This window comes from Tupaia chinensis, unplaced genomic scaffold, assembly GCF_000334495.1.
Source record: "Tupaia chinensis unplaced genomic scaffold, TupChi_1.0 Scaffold000147_1, whole genome shotgun sequence".
Taxonomy (NCBI): Eukaryota; Metazoa; Chordata; class Mammalia; order Scandentia; family Tupaiidae; genus Tupaia; species Tupaia belangeri.
This window is the reverse complement of record NW_006159617.1, coordinates 987,369-999,446: the sequence shown is the minus strand read 5'-3', so window position 1 is coordinate 999,446 and position 12,078 is coordinate 987,369.

Sequence of the window (12,078 nt, the reverse complement as noted above, 5' to 3'; positions counted from 1 at the left end):
CTTATTGTAAAATGGATACCATATGCCCCAAAAAGCTCCTCCTCTCCCTGATGAAATTTGAGGAGTCACAACTGGCTTTTTAACTTTTAGCTTAACTTAGTAACATTGAATGGCAGCCTGGGCTTTTTTCTCCCATTGATGTTTTCACATCCTTTACAGCAAGGAGGCCAGTCTCCAGGAGTTCTTATTGTAGAATAGATACCATATGCCCCCAAAAGCTCCTCCTCTCCCTGATGAAATTTGAGGAGTCACAACTGGTTTTTTAACTGTTAGCTTAACTTAATAACATTGAATGGCAGCCTGTGTTTTTTTCTCTCATTGATGTTTTCATATCCTTTACAGAGTATGGTAGACAGGTCTTCCACATTTGAAGAGAGGTCAAAGAGGATTTTGTTTTTAGAAAATTTGGTCCATGAGCAGGGGTAACGCAGGTGATGAACCTTGACTGGAAGTGCTTGGGGTTATTCTAGCCATGATATTAGCCTGATTGGGGTAGCATATTTGACCTTACAATTGAGGTTTCCAACTGAAAAGTCACCTTGTATAAGGTGTTCCTCTCCTCTGGTATATCTTCAAGCTGCTGCAATGATGATTGGCTATTTTAGAGCAAAAGGATAAATCAATTGTCAGAGGTTGGATTTGTCAGAGGTTGGATGTGACTAAACAGCACCTGCGTCTCAGGAAAAAATAAACTGAAGTTATGGAAAAATCTCAAGTAGAGTGAGTGGGAAAGTAAGAAAAAGATGGAATTGGAAAGAATGTTGCTGTTGGTAGAACAAAGGTTAATACTGCACCATCCCAATATAATCCTGTCCTGTTCCCCATTTTTCCAGTCAAATCTAGACACCCTTTATCCAAAAATCAGGGAATTAAAGAACTGACCAATGCCCCTTAGGCAGAAGTGTCCAGGGGCCTGTTCCCTGAGCCCTAGAACAATACCTGCAAGGCTGTTGTCAGGCTCAGCGTCCCTCACTCTAGGTAAGGTGATCACGGTGCCTGTCTTCCAGCCGTGCTTGATGACAACATGCAGAATCTTGCCCATAGTGATTGCACTTCTCCTGCCAGGAAGGATGTGAAAACTCAGAGCTTCATGGGCTTAGGAAGACCATGCTGCCCCTTCCCCAGTGTAAACATAGGCAGCTATTGTCCCACAGTTTAGTACTGCACAATGTACTGGGGTCTCATGAAGGACCTCTAAACAATGCTCTTTTGGGCCAATGCAGCACACATACCAACTCTAATTATGGGTCTAGAGGAAAGGCAACTCCACTTTTACAGTCTGGGACTCAAACATTTGGGTGAGTATCCTAGAGAGCCTTTGCGATAATTTTTCCAGAAAAAAATGTGTAGATAAAACTTTAACTAGGTGTTAAAATAAAAACCAAATTAAATAGACATCCACACAGCTCCCTCTACAAAAATTCTACCTTCTTGTTCTACATTATTCCATTGACCCGAAGTGTCTGGAGCTTAGGGTTGAAGAAAGAGTACAGATTTTGTGAAGGACCCAGGAAAGTCACTGGGTGGGGATTCCATGGAGGACCCCAACATTCATATGGGTACACCAGCCAGTGACATGGCCTCCCATTTCTTCAGTCCCATTTGAATGTCCTCTAGTGTCCCTAGTGTCCCTATAAGTGAACAATCACTGATTTGTGGCACCAACATAAGTTCATTATCAGATCCAGGACTACCTCAATGTAATTCATTCATGAACAAGTTCTACATGTTTACTAACAGTGAATAAAATCAATGGAGTTTAGAGATGATACAATGTGATTATATATACAGATTTTTAAATACTGAACCATACTTACATCCCTTGCTTAGTCCACTCTCTCATGCTATTAAATCTCTTAAAAAATCTGCACTTTCTTCAAACATAGGCCATCTCCACTTACTCAGCAGATGTGCCAGACTCACTGTTGACAGAGGAACTAGAAGATAACTGATGGGAACATTCATCAGATAACCTTTAAAATACTGTATACACAGCAATTAGAGTGCCAAAGTCCATTTCGACGCCTTGCATTCCATCTTTTACAAGATATGCTACTGTCCTGTGTCAGTGTTCTCACTCTCTTTGCTGTTTACCACACAAGGAGCATGCCGACCCCCAACACTCTACACAGCATCAGGAACTGAAAAAAATACAGGATTTTGTAATCAGTATTTGAAAGATTTACTAAAACACATTGAGGAACCATTAAAGTTATTCCTCGCCCTGCTCCACACACTGAGGAACGTCACAGAGAAGACTGAGTGCACAATATTGCCGTCCCTTAATTACACAGCAACTACAACATGGAAAAGAGTATATTAGCACCAAACTGTGTAAGTTTAAAGAAACTGAGCTTTTTCGAGGGCAGAGATTTTTCTAGTATGCTAAAAATGTGCACTGTCCAAGGACCATTATGATGACCATAGTGATAAGCCACTAAGCGTGATACCATAGAGGTAAATGATCAGGGAGTTAAACAAAAACCTGAAATCTATGACACACATTTATGATCTCACCTCCAAAATGTAGCCATACCATTTACTGTTTTTCCTTTTGTTTCCTTGAAGTTTAAGAATATCATTTTACTTCTGAATAAATCACTAAATATAATAACTGTTTAATAATCTACTTTGGTAGGCATTGTGTTTGGGACTGGGGGGGACAGACGTATGAGTAGAGAGCACCTATATCCCATGCTGATCACTTATTGATAATCTGCTCAATTTCACAAAGTATTTTCCCAGTTCTGGTCATAAAAAAAGCACCTAGTTTCATTACAGAATTGTCCTTATTTGTGCATTGCCCTGCTATGATTTCAGAAAATTATCTATGCATCTTCATCTGAAATATGCACAGTGAGGTTAATGCTCAGTGTGCAAAGTGCCCACCAACCTGTCTCAGAGCCTACATTGTACCCTTGCTCTGCTTCTGGCCTTCTAATAATAGCACGAGACATTCAAATAACACCTTAAGGGACCAGCAGTTGGCGTAATGCTATGTTGCTGGACTCCCATGTAGTCAAAGCAGTTCAAGTCTCAGACCTGGTGGCTTAAATTCACACCGGGCGCGTGTGTGAGCATGCCCAAAATACCGAGAGGAGAATGGAGAAGGGATTGTGGCATGGCCATCCCCCTTGGGGGTGATTTCTTGCTTTCTGTCTCTCTGTCTTTCTCTGTCTCTCTGGCAAGCACATGCACCCTATAGCAAAAACCTCTTCCAAAAAATAAATAACACTTTAATTACATAAAATTGTACTCCATTTTATAGGCATAATAAGAACTTCATCTCTAACAGCAGGTATCTCTTTCTTCAGGAGCGAATAATCACTGATAACAACATATGACTTAAGCTCAGAGTTAAAATGTGATTGCAAGGTTGATGTAATACAGAGGTCTTACCAGAACTGACAGTTCGCTAAGGCCACATGGGAGTATGCAGAAGCACAAGTAGTCCCGAGGGAGGCAGACTCAGCCAGACACAAGTGATCAGTTCTGATCTCAGCTCAGTCACAGTCTCAGTACACAGCAAGTGACTCATTTTAGCTGAACCTCAGCATTTGTATCTGCAAAGCAGCGCTAATAACACCTACCATGACTCATTGTAAAGACCCAGCAGAGATCAGGTCATGGGTGCTCAATAAACAGTAACTGTCTGTGCTCATCCACCATCTCCACACTGCACTGCATTCTCAGCATACAAGAAATCTCTGCCTTCCCAGCTGTTCTAGTTTGTACCACACAAGAGAAGACAGCGCCTTGTTTTAGGGTCCTCCTAAAAAAATTAAATACTCATTCATTGGGGTTGCTTCTGAAATAGAGAAAATGAGAAATAGGGTCTTTTGCCAAGACAAGTCATTTCCCTCAAATGTGAATGTGGATTTTCACCTTGCTGTGATGAATAAGGTATCATCCCCTGTCTACAGCACCTTGTGTGGAAGTTATCGAGTGGCCTGGTCACCTGTTCCCCTGTAGCAGCTGTAAAGCTGAGTTGGGGAAGCGGTGAATTACAATGTTATACTCCATAGTGGAGCACCAAGACCTGCGACCAAATACTTTTACCTATTTAAAGGGGATGATGTCTCTATATTTCCTTAGAAAGTATCAGATATCAATATAGATATATAATCAGAAAACATTTATTAATTTATACTATGAATAAATGTTTGAGTTAAGCACACTAAAAGTTTATAGATTTTCAAGTTAATTTTTCAGTTTTGTAAATTACATTGATCACTTGAAGAATGCTGATATTTCAAAGTTAAGAAAATTAAAAAATGTATGAATCTCAAGCGAGGAGCATGTGCATGAGTGCACAACATCCCAAGAGGAGAATGGAGAAGAAGGAATTGTAGTGTGGACATCCCCCCAGGGAATGATTTCTCTCTTTCTGTCTCTCTTTCTCTGTTTCTGTCTCTCTAGCATGTGCACACGTGCTATTGCAAAAAAAATCAAAATAAATTCATGTGATTCTGTTATTTTTGAATTATGTATCTTGCATGTAACTGTACAATATTAATTTGAATAGACCAAATTCTGTGTATTGAGTTTGGCGTGTTCTGAGAATTACTGAGATGCAAATAATGTCTGCATTTTGGTAGCATGATTTCAGGTAATGCTCAGTTATTAAAGTCAACCACTTAAATACATTAGAGAGAGCCCAGTGGTTCGAGATTAGACAGAAAAAAGGATCCAGAACATGAAGCTGAGAAAGGCAAATGACTGTGGCCAGAGAAACCCAGGAGAGGAGAATTCCTGAAAATCAATAGAATAATGTTTCATGAAGGGGACAGAGCAATAGGGCCAAATATTCCTGATCAAGTAACCATAGACAGAGAATTGACCTAGAAAAGTCTGAGGTGACCTGTGAAAATAAGTCAACAGAGCGAAGAGTGAAGACCTGGGAGAGCCTTTAGGGAGGAAGGGAGTAGGGAGGACCTGGACTGGGGCAGAGACCTGGGTGATGAGGTGTGAACAGCTGGGAAGGATCACGCTGATTGGCTATGTCTTTAAGGGTTGGCTTTTTTGTTCTTAAGATTTTAAAAAAAAAAATGTATAGCTTATTTCCAACAGCCATTTAACCAAAATGAAATAGTTAAGCCTCATGTACTTTTACATTTACAGGCAGTACATATTCTAGGACTGCAGAAATCAACTAACATGGGTGAAAATCTCTGTGCCGTTCTCATTTAGCATTTAGCAAGCAGAACGAAATTTAAGTAATAAGGTTAAAAAATAATGCCTGTTTTTCAGAGAGATTACTTGATATCCATTAAGGCTCCTTCAGGTCAATCTTACATATTAACTAAAACAACAACAACAAAAAACTTAAGCTTGCTATATAAACATTTTCAAATATTTAGCAGAAAACAATATTTTTCCTATTATATTTTTAAAACCAGTTATTGTGTTTCCAGCTAAATACAGGAGATCAAACACACTTGACCCTCTCAACTTCCCAATACACTATTCAAAATAATAAATAATAAAAGATTCTTGACATCATTAGTAATCGGGGAAATGAAAATAAAAACCACCTTGAGATAACATTGCACATCCACTAGGATGACTAGAATAAAAAAGATAAGGGAAAGAAGTAGAGAGAGGAGAAGCCTCCTGGACTGCTGTGGGAATGTCAGTTTCATGGCTATTTGTAAAACAGCCTGGCAATTCCTCAGGATGGTAAACTGAGAGCAGCCGTGTGACCCTCTCTTTGGTATCTTCCCAAGGGAAGTAAAAACATGTCCACGTAGAAACCTGTGCACCAATGTCCACAGCAGCATTGTTCATAAGAGCAAAAGGTGGGAACAACCCAAATACCTACCAACTGATGAACGGATAAACAAAATGTGGGATGAGATATTCAGCCACAAAAAGGAATAAAATATCTAGAAATGCTACAAGAAGAATGCGCCTTGAGAACATGATGCTAAGATCGAGAAGTCAGTGGCAAATGACCAAGTATTTCTTGATTCCATTCTTATGAAGTGCCCACAAGAGGGAAATCTATGCAGACAGAAAGATCTGGGGTTGCTTAATGCTGTGGGTGGGGTGGGCGGGTGATGAAAGGATAGTTAAAGATGGTGGGGTTTCTTTTCTGAAGTCATCAAACGTTTTCAGGCTGATTCTGGTGCTGAACGCACAACTCTGGGAATGCACTAAAAGTGGGTAAATTGTATCGAATGCGAACTAGCATTTTACAAAGCTGATTAAAGAGAGTGCTTAAGGATGACGAGAACCAGAGGACAGACAGAGTGCCGGCACATATTTGGGAGCTGGGAATCTGGAGGAGGGGAGGGAACTGACAGTCAAGCAGACGAAGCACCTGCAAACCAGTTCACACCAGAGAAGACAGGTGACAGTGACGTGGTGGCACCAAATAAAGAAACTGAGGTTATATGTTAAGAACATGGCTCTTTGAAAATGGGGAGTTTTGTTTCATTTTTTTCCACATTGTGTATAATTAAACGAAATCTTTGGATGATGCCCTTTACGCATATTGTGTAAAAACCCCTTGAAATGTCACCATGCTGCAAATGTGGAAAGAGGACTCCAGATGCTTGCTTGGGACAGACTCAGAGACAACTCTTCTTTCTTTTCTCTCTTTTTTTTTTCCTTTAAGTTTATTTATTCACAAAATGAGAACAGGAGAAGCATACAGCACCCCTGGCAGAGTCTTGACACAACCCATTCTCCAGCTTCAGTCAGCTCAAATCATGGGGATATGTAGCCCAGAGTACTCAAGCCCCTGACCAAACAGCCTACCTTCCAGTGGCGCTGGCACACAAAGGGATGTATTATACCACTGTGTCACCCTCCCGCTTGAAATTCTTTAAAGCGGGCATTGTATAATTCTGGGGTCTGAATGTGGTTTTGGTGGCTATGGGAATCAAAGCCCTAAATCTCAAAGGGTAGCTAAAACTCAGGGGCATGCTGCCAGTGGTCTATTTGAAAACGTATTTATTTCAAAGTAATTAAATCTGCAGCACAGGGGCAAGGAAGGTGCTGCTTAGGTTTGTCTAAGGGCAAGGACAGCCTAGGGCAGCTTGTGGTGGTGGAGGCAGCAGTGACTGCTGAGCTGGCCCCTCCCACAGCTGGGGGCTCCCTTTTCAGGGACCAGGGCAGGCCTGGGAGCTCTTGGTGGCTTCTCTCCTAACTCAGGTGGGCCCCCAGATGCTGGGGAGCAGAGGGAAGAGTAGAAGAAAGCTCCTTGGTACAGTCTCCTCTCTCCCTCTTTCCCCACCAGGTCCTCACTACATTCCACCAAGTAGCCTCCAGCAACAAAGGAGGAAGAAATGTTTTCTCGGGGGAATTTGCTGGCGTTAAGGATTTGTTTTTCCTGCTCCTCTTTTCTCCTTGTCAGGTGTGACATCACCCGCCCCATGAGCACACATCCCTTAGGTTGTGTTCAAAGTCTCCTGGACGGTGGGCAGGGGTGGCAGAGGACAGGATCCCCTGTCACCCCTGTCCTGCCCTCCAAGGGACTTACAAGCCTGTCAGTGCTCCTTCCTGCTCTCCTCCTTCCAGTCCTTCCCCACCACCATCTGTTGCCCCTCCCTGGGGAGCTGGTGCTTTCTTTTCTTTCCTCTTCTTTCAGATTTCTTAAAGGTAGGGAGGAGAGAAGGGCAGAGAAAGGATGATCCTGTCCTGAGAGGGAAAGCATGAGATGTGAGTAGGGAAGGGAGCAGCGAAGGCAAAGGCTGCACCATCATCAGGCAGGGTTGTTTGGGGCCAGGCTCTCAACACCATCTCCCTTGAGAATCTGCCACGGGAAAACAAGTCAAGGGGAGCAAAAGAAGAAGCCATTAGGGCCAGAGGTAGATCAAGAGATGGACTCTAAGGGGGCCGGGGAAATGAGAGGATCCAGGTACTAGAGGTGCTTCCTGGGGTGGGGGAAGGCAGTCAGTGTCTCTCCTTCCCTCTTCCACCCCAGCTGCAGTCCTGGTCTCTTCCTGCATCCCTCTTCCCCGTGACAGAAACTGAGGTCTTGGCCCTATCACTGTGTTCCTGTGTCCCTTGAATGTTCCTTACTCACTACTCCCTCCTTTTGTGCAAGCTGCTTTACAATACATTTTAAATTTAAACCAGTTGGGGCAGGGGGAGAGTTGCATGAATGTTAAGTACAGGATACCCTTTATGCACCTACTATCAACACAGTGTTCTGTTTCTGATCTGTCCCCTCTCTCTGTCTTCTCCTCCCTTTTTACATACACACACATGAGAAATACACGTATGTTCCTGAATTTTTGAGAATATCCCTCATGCATCATGCACTTTCTCTACTTTCTCCTCAAGCACTTTATTGTAAATTGCTTTTCTTTTTTCTTTTCTTGTTTTTTGATGTTGCTACAGAGCTAGAACTGATTTTCTGCTCGGGATATTGGACATGCATGCACATGCACTAGACATATTTTCGACCTTCCAGGGCCAGGACTCAAACTGCGGAATCAGCCATGTGGGATCCAGCTGTTTTAGCCTCCACACCATCTGCTGGCCCTCATTATAAATTTCTTCATAATGCTTCCCATATGGTCAGTTATCTCCATAAGTAAATTTAAAATTGGCATAAATCTTTTGAACTAATCTTTTGTCAATATTCACTATTTATACAGTGACATAAAAAAAAATCCTCAATTAGAGGTCTAGTCTACAATCATATGTTGCATGTACTTGTCATGTGCCTTTAGTTCCCTTTAATCTGGAACAGAACAGTGTCAGTCTTCTTTTATGACATAACCTTTTTTTTTTTGCTCAAAGGGTTTGTGGGCTCACTAGAGAAACAGAGAGACACAGAAAAAGGAAGTGAGAAATAACCCCCAAGAGGGGATGGCCACGCTGCAGGCCCTCAACTCTCCTCCTAGGATTTTGGGCACACATGCACACGTATCCAGCATGCAGTTCAAGCTGCTGGGTCCAGGATTTGAACCACAATCGACCAGATGGGAATCCATCACCTTAATCACTACACCATTTGATGGCCTCACACGACATAACCATTTTGAAGATTTTATCTAAATGGACCATATTTATAACCCTTTCTCAATTCCAATTTTCCAGCAGAGCTCATATTGCTCAGACTTTAAAGACTGTATTTACATTTGTTAGTCCCGTGGATATTAGGACCAAACTTACAAAGAAGCAGACAAAACCAAAAAAATAAGGGCTGGTCCTATAGCCTAGTGGCTGAGAGTTGGATCCCAGATGGCCCACTGTAATTCTAGACCTGGACCCCGCAGCTCAGGAAACGGGAGGGCCCATGTGGGTGCATACCGCAAATCCTGATGGGTTGAAATCCTGATCCCCCTAAGTAGGAATAGCAGTGTGCCCTCACCCATTGGGAGGTTCTTTATCACCACTTTCCTATCTTTTCTCTCTGTCTCTATCTCTCCCTCTCTCTCTCTCTCTCTCTCTCTGGAGTGCACGTGCCCTCTGGCAATTTAAAACAACCAAAACAATTCCAAATAGCAATACCATAGAGGCAAGGATATATGGAGGGATTTATCTAGAAAAAAACACCACCTGCCCTCACAGGATGGTAGATGAGAGGATGCAGGGGCTTGGAGTATTCCTCCCTGCGGGTAGAGAGAAGGGAGAATATGGAGACAGGAGAAGACGGGCAAAGAAAGGAGCTCTCTTGACTGTAACCCTCATCATATGGGAAGGGGAGGACTGGGTAACTGGGGCCAAGGCAGATTCATCAGAGTCAGTGAGGGAATGTAGGCAAGCAAAGGATCAAAATGGCATGGGGATAAGCAGTTAACTAATTACGGGTGATTTAAAGGTTAAAATTATTAAATGATACAGCCAGTATGAGATTGAAAAAATAGGTACGCATATATAAAACCAATATATATTATGTGTATACATATGTCTATACACAACACGAACAAAAATGACATTATGTGTTATAAAAAGTGAAGAGATGCCAACAGAACTTTGGGTGAACAGGTAAAAAGTAGATGGAAAAAAATCATACTAATCATAAAATGTTTCATGGATAAAGTCAACTTAGGTGTGATTCAAAACAAAACGAACCCCTAAAAACACTTCCATTGTTCTCAGCAGAGGTGATGCTACACTAAACCGGGATGAGTTTGGTCATGTGGACTGTGCCCCAGATAATGGCTATATACAATTGTGGCAGATGGTAAAAGGTTGGGAAGGAGAGAGGAGGTTCAGAAGGAAAAAGAGGGAAGAGTAGGTGGGACACTGCATGGTGTGAACAGCTAGATGTAAGAGCCCATTGTGCAGAATCACCTTACAGGAATTTGACTGAGAAAGAATTCGTAAATTTTCTGTCACTTCCCACTGGTGGGCCAGGCCGCCTCCCTCTCTGTCATGATTTCTGTTCTTGGCCCAGGTCACTCTGCTCTCTAATGATTTCTGGCACACTTAGATCCCTGACTGGAAATATGAGGGGAGAGAGGCTGTTAGTGAGTTATTTCTGGTTTTGTATAGATTAAAAAAAAAAAAATACTGTGTATGTGGGAAGCTGTATCTGTGACCAGAGTAGACTATAAGAGTTTAAATCTCTAGGCACATGAGGTTTCCAGAGTTGTGGAAAGGGAGCTCACCAAGCAGAAAAAGGCTCCCAGTGACTGTACACGGAACAGGAGGAATAAATAAATAATTTCAATAAGGTAATGCTGTGGAGTTTCTCTCCCAAAAACCCATATGCTGAGATTTCCTTGTAATTAGATGGGGAGGATGAAAACTTGGTCCAGTTAAGGCCCTCTGGCCTGATAATGTGGGCTTTTAAATCTATAAGTAATTTGATATTTTTCAGGTATTTTTTGTTATTCATTTCTAATTAATTTCCATTATAATCTAAAAATATATTTTATATGCTCTCTATTCTTTTCCATTTGTGAAGGTGTGTTTTATAGGCCACCATATGGTCTATGGTAGTGAATGTTCTCAAACTTGAGAAGGACGTTTCATCTGCCATGGTTGAAGTACTCAATGCATGCAATTAGATCAGGTTGGTTGATGTTGCTGCCCAGGTCAACTGGAAACTTACTGATTTTCTGTCCAGTGGGTCTGTTAGTAACTGATATGGACTTATTTTATGATTGTGCTTCTTACATTTCTTAATGATTTGGTTGAGTCAGAGAAGCAACTGAGATGGGAAGTCTGAGGAGAGGTGTGAAAATCACTTTCGAGGGGAAAAGGCTAGGTAAGACTAGGGATTTAGGGAAAAAATTTCCTTTGGAAACTCATGAATTACCTTTCCAGGTTTGGTACAGAATTCCAGTATAAAATCCCAAACACAACCACTTCATAATCCTGTAGTGGTTTAGTTGGAGAGAGTGGTTTTGTTGAAGATCAAAAGTCTCTCCAGACACTTGATCCTGAGTGACTTAGCCACATGAGGTATCACTTAATCAAGTCTTGCTCATTTGGGCTGATCAGGAGAGCATTGCTGAGCCTCTGAGAGTCTGGATACGGGCCGGAGTCTGAGCTCTGTTCCTAGGATACATGGTATCCTGAGGGAGCACAAATGTGACGGTGGGCTTTAGAGACTAATCCCTTCTTGCATAGAAAACTTCTAAGAATATCAAGCATAGGTTTCACATACAAAATTCTCCTTTGAGTTTTTCAAACAAATAAATAATAATGGAAACATTTTATCACTGTTATAAATTTATAACAGGAAGGAACAAGTTTTTATTATTCAAGATGGAGAGTCATATTAATCTTAGGCAACCAGCGTCTGAGCTTTGTAGAGAGATGAGCAAGAGAAGTAAGTCCCAGCCTGTCTCGGTTTGGATGGTGGTTTTTCCACAAAGGTTTAAGGTTTTGCGATTTGTTCCTGAGGTAATGGCATTGGAAGGTGGAGATGCTGGGTGGGCAGTGATTGGATCATGGAGGCACTGGCCTTGTTAGTGGATTTATGTGGTCTGGTAAGCTTCTCAGGGAGTTCTAGCTGTTATGAGACATGGTTCATTTTGATGTGAGTGGGATGTCATGAAAGGAAGATGGCTGCCCCCAGGTTGGTCTATCTGCCTGTGCCCCCCATTCCCTCTACTTCTGTCAGCAATGTTGTGATGTGGGCTGTCCTGTCACCAACCCAGTGTCTTT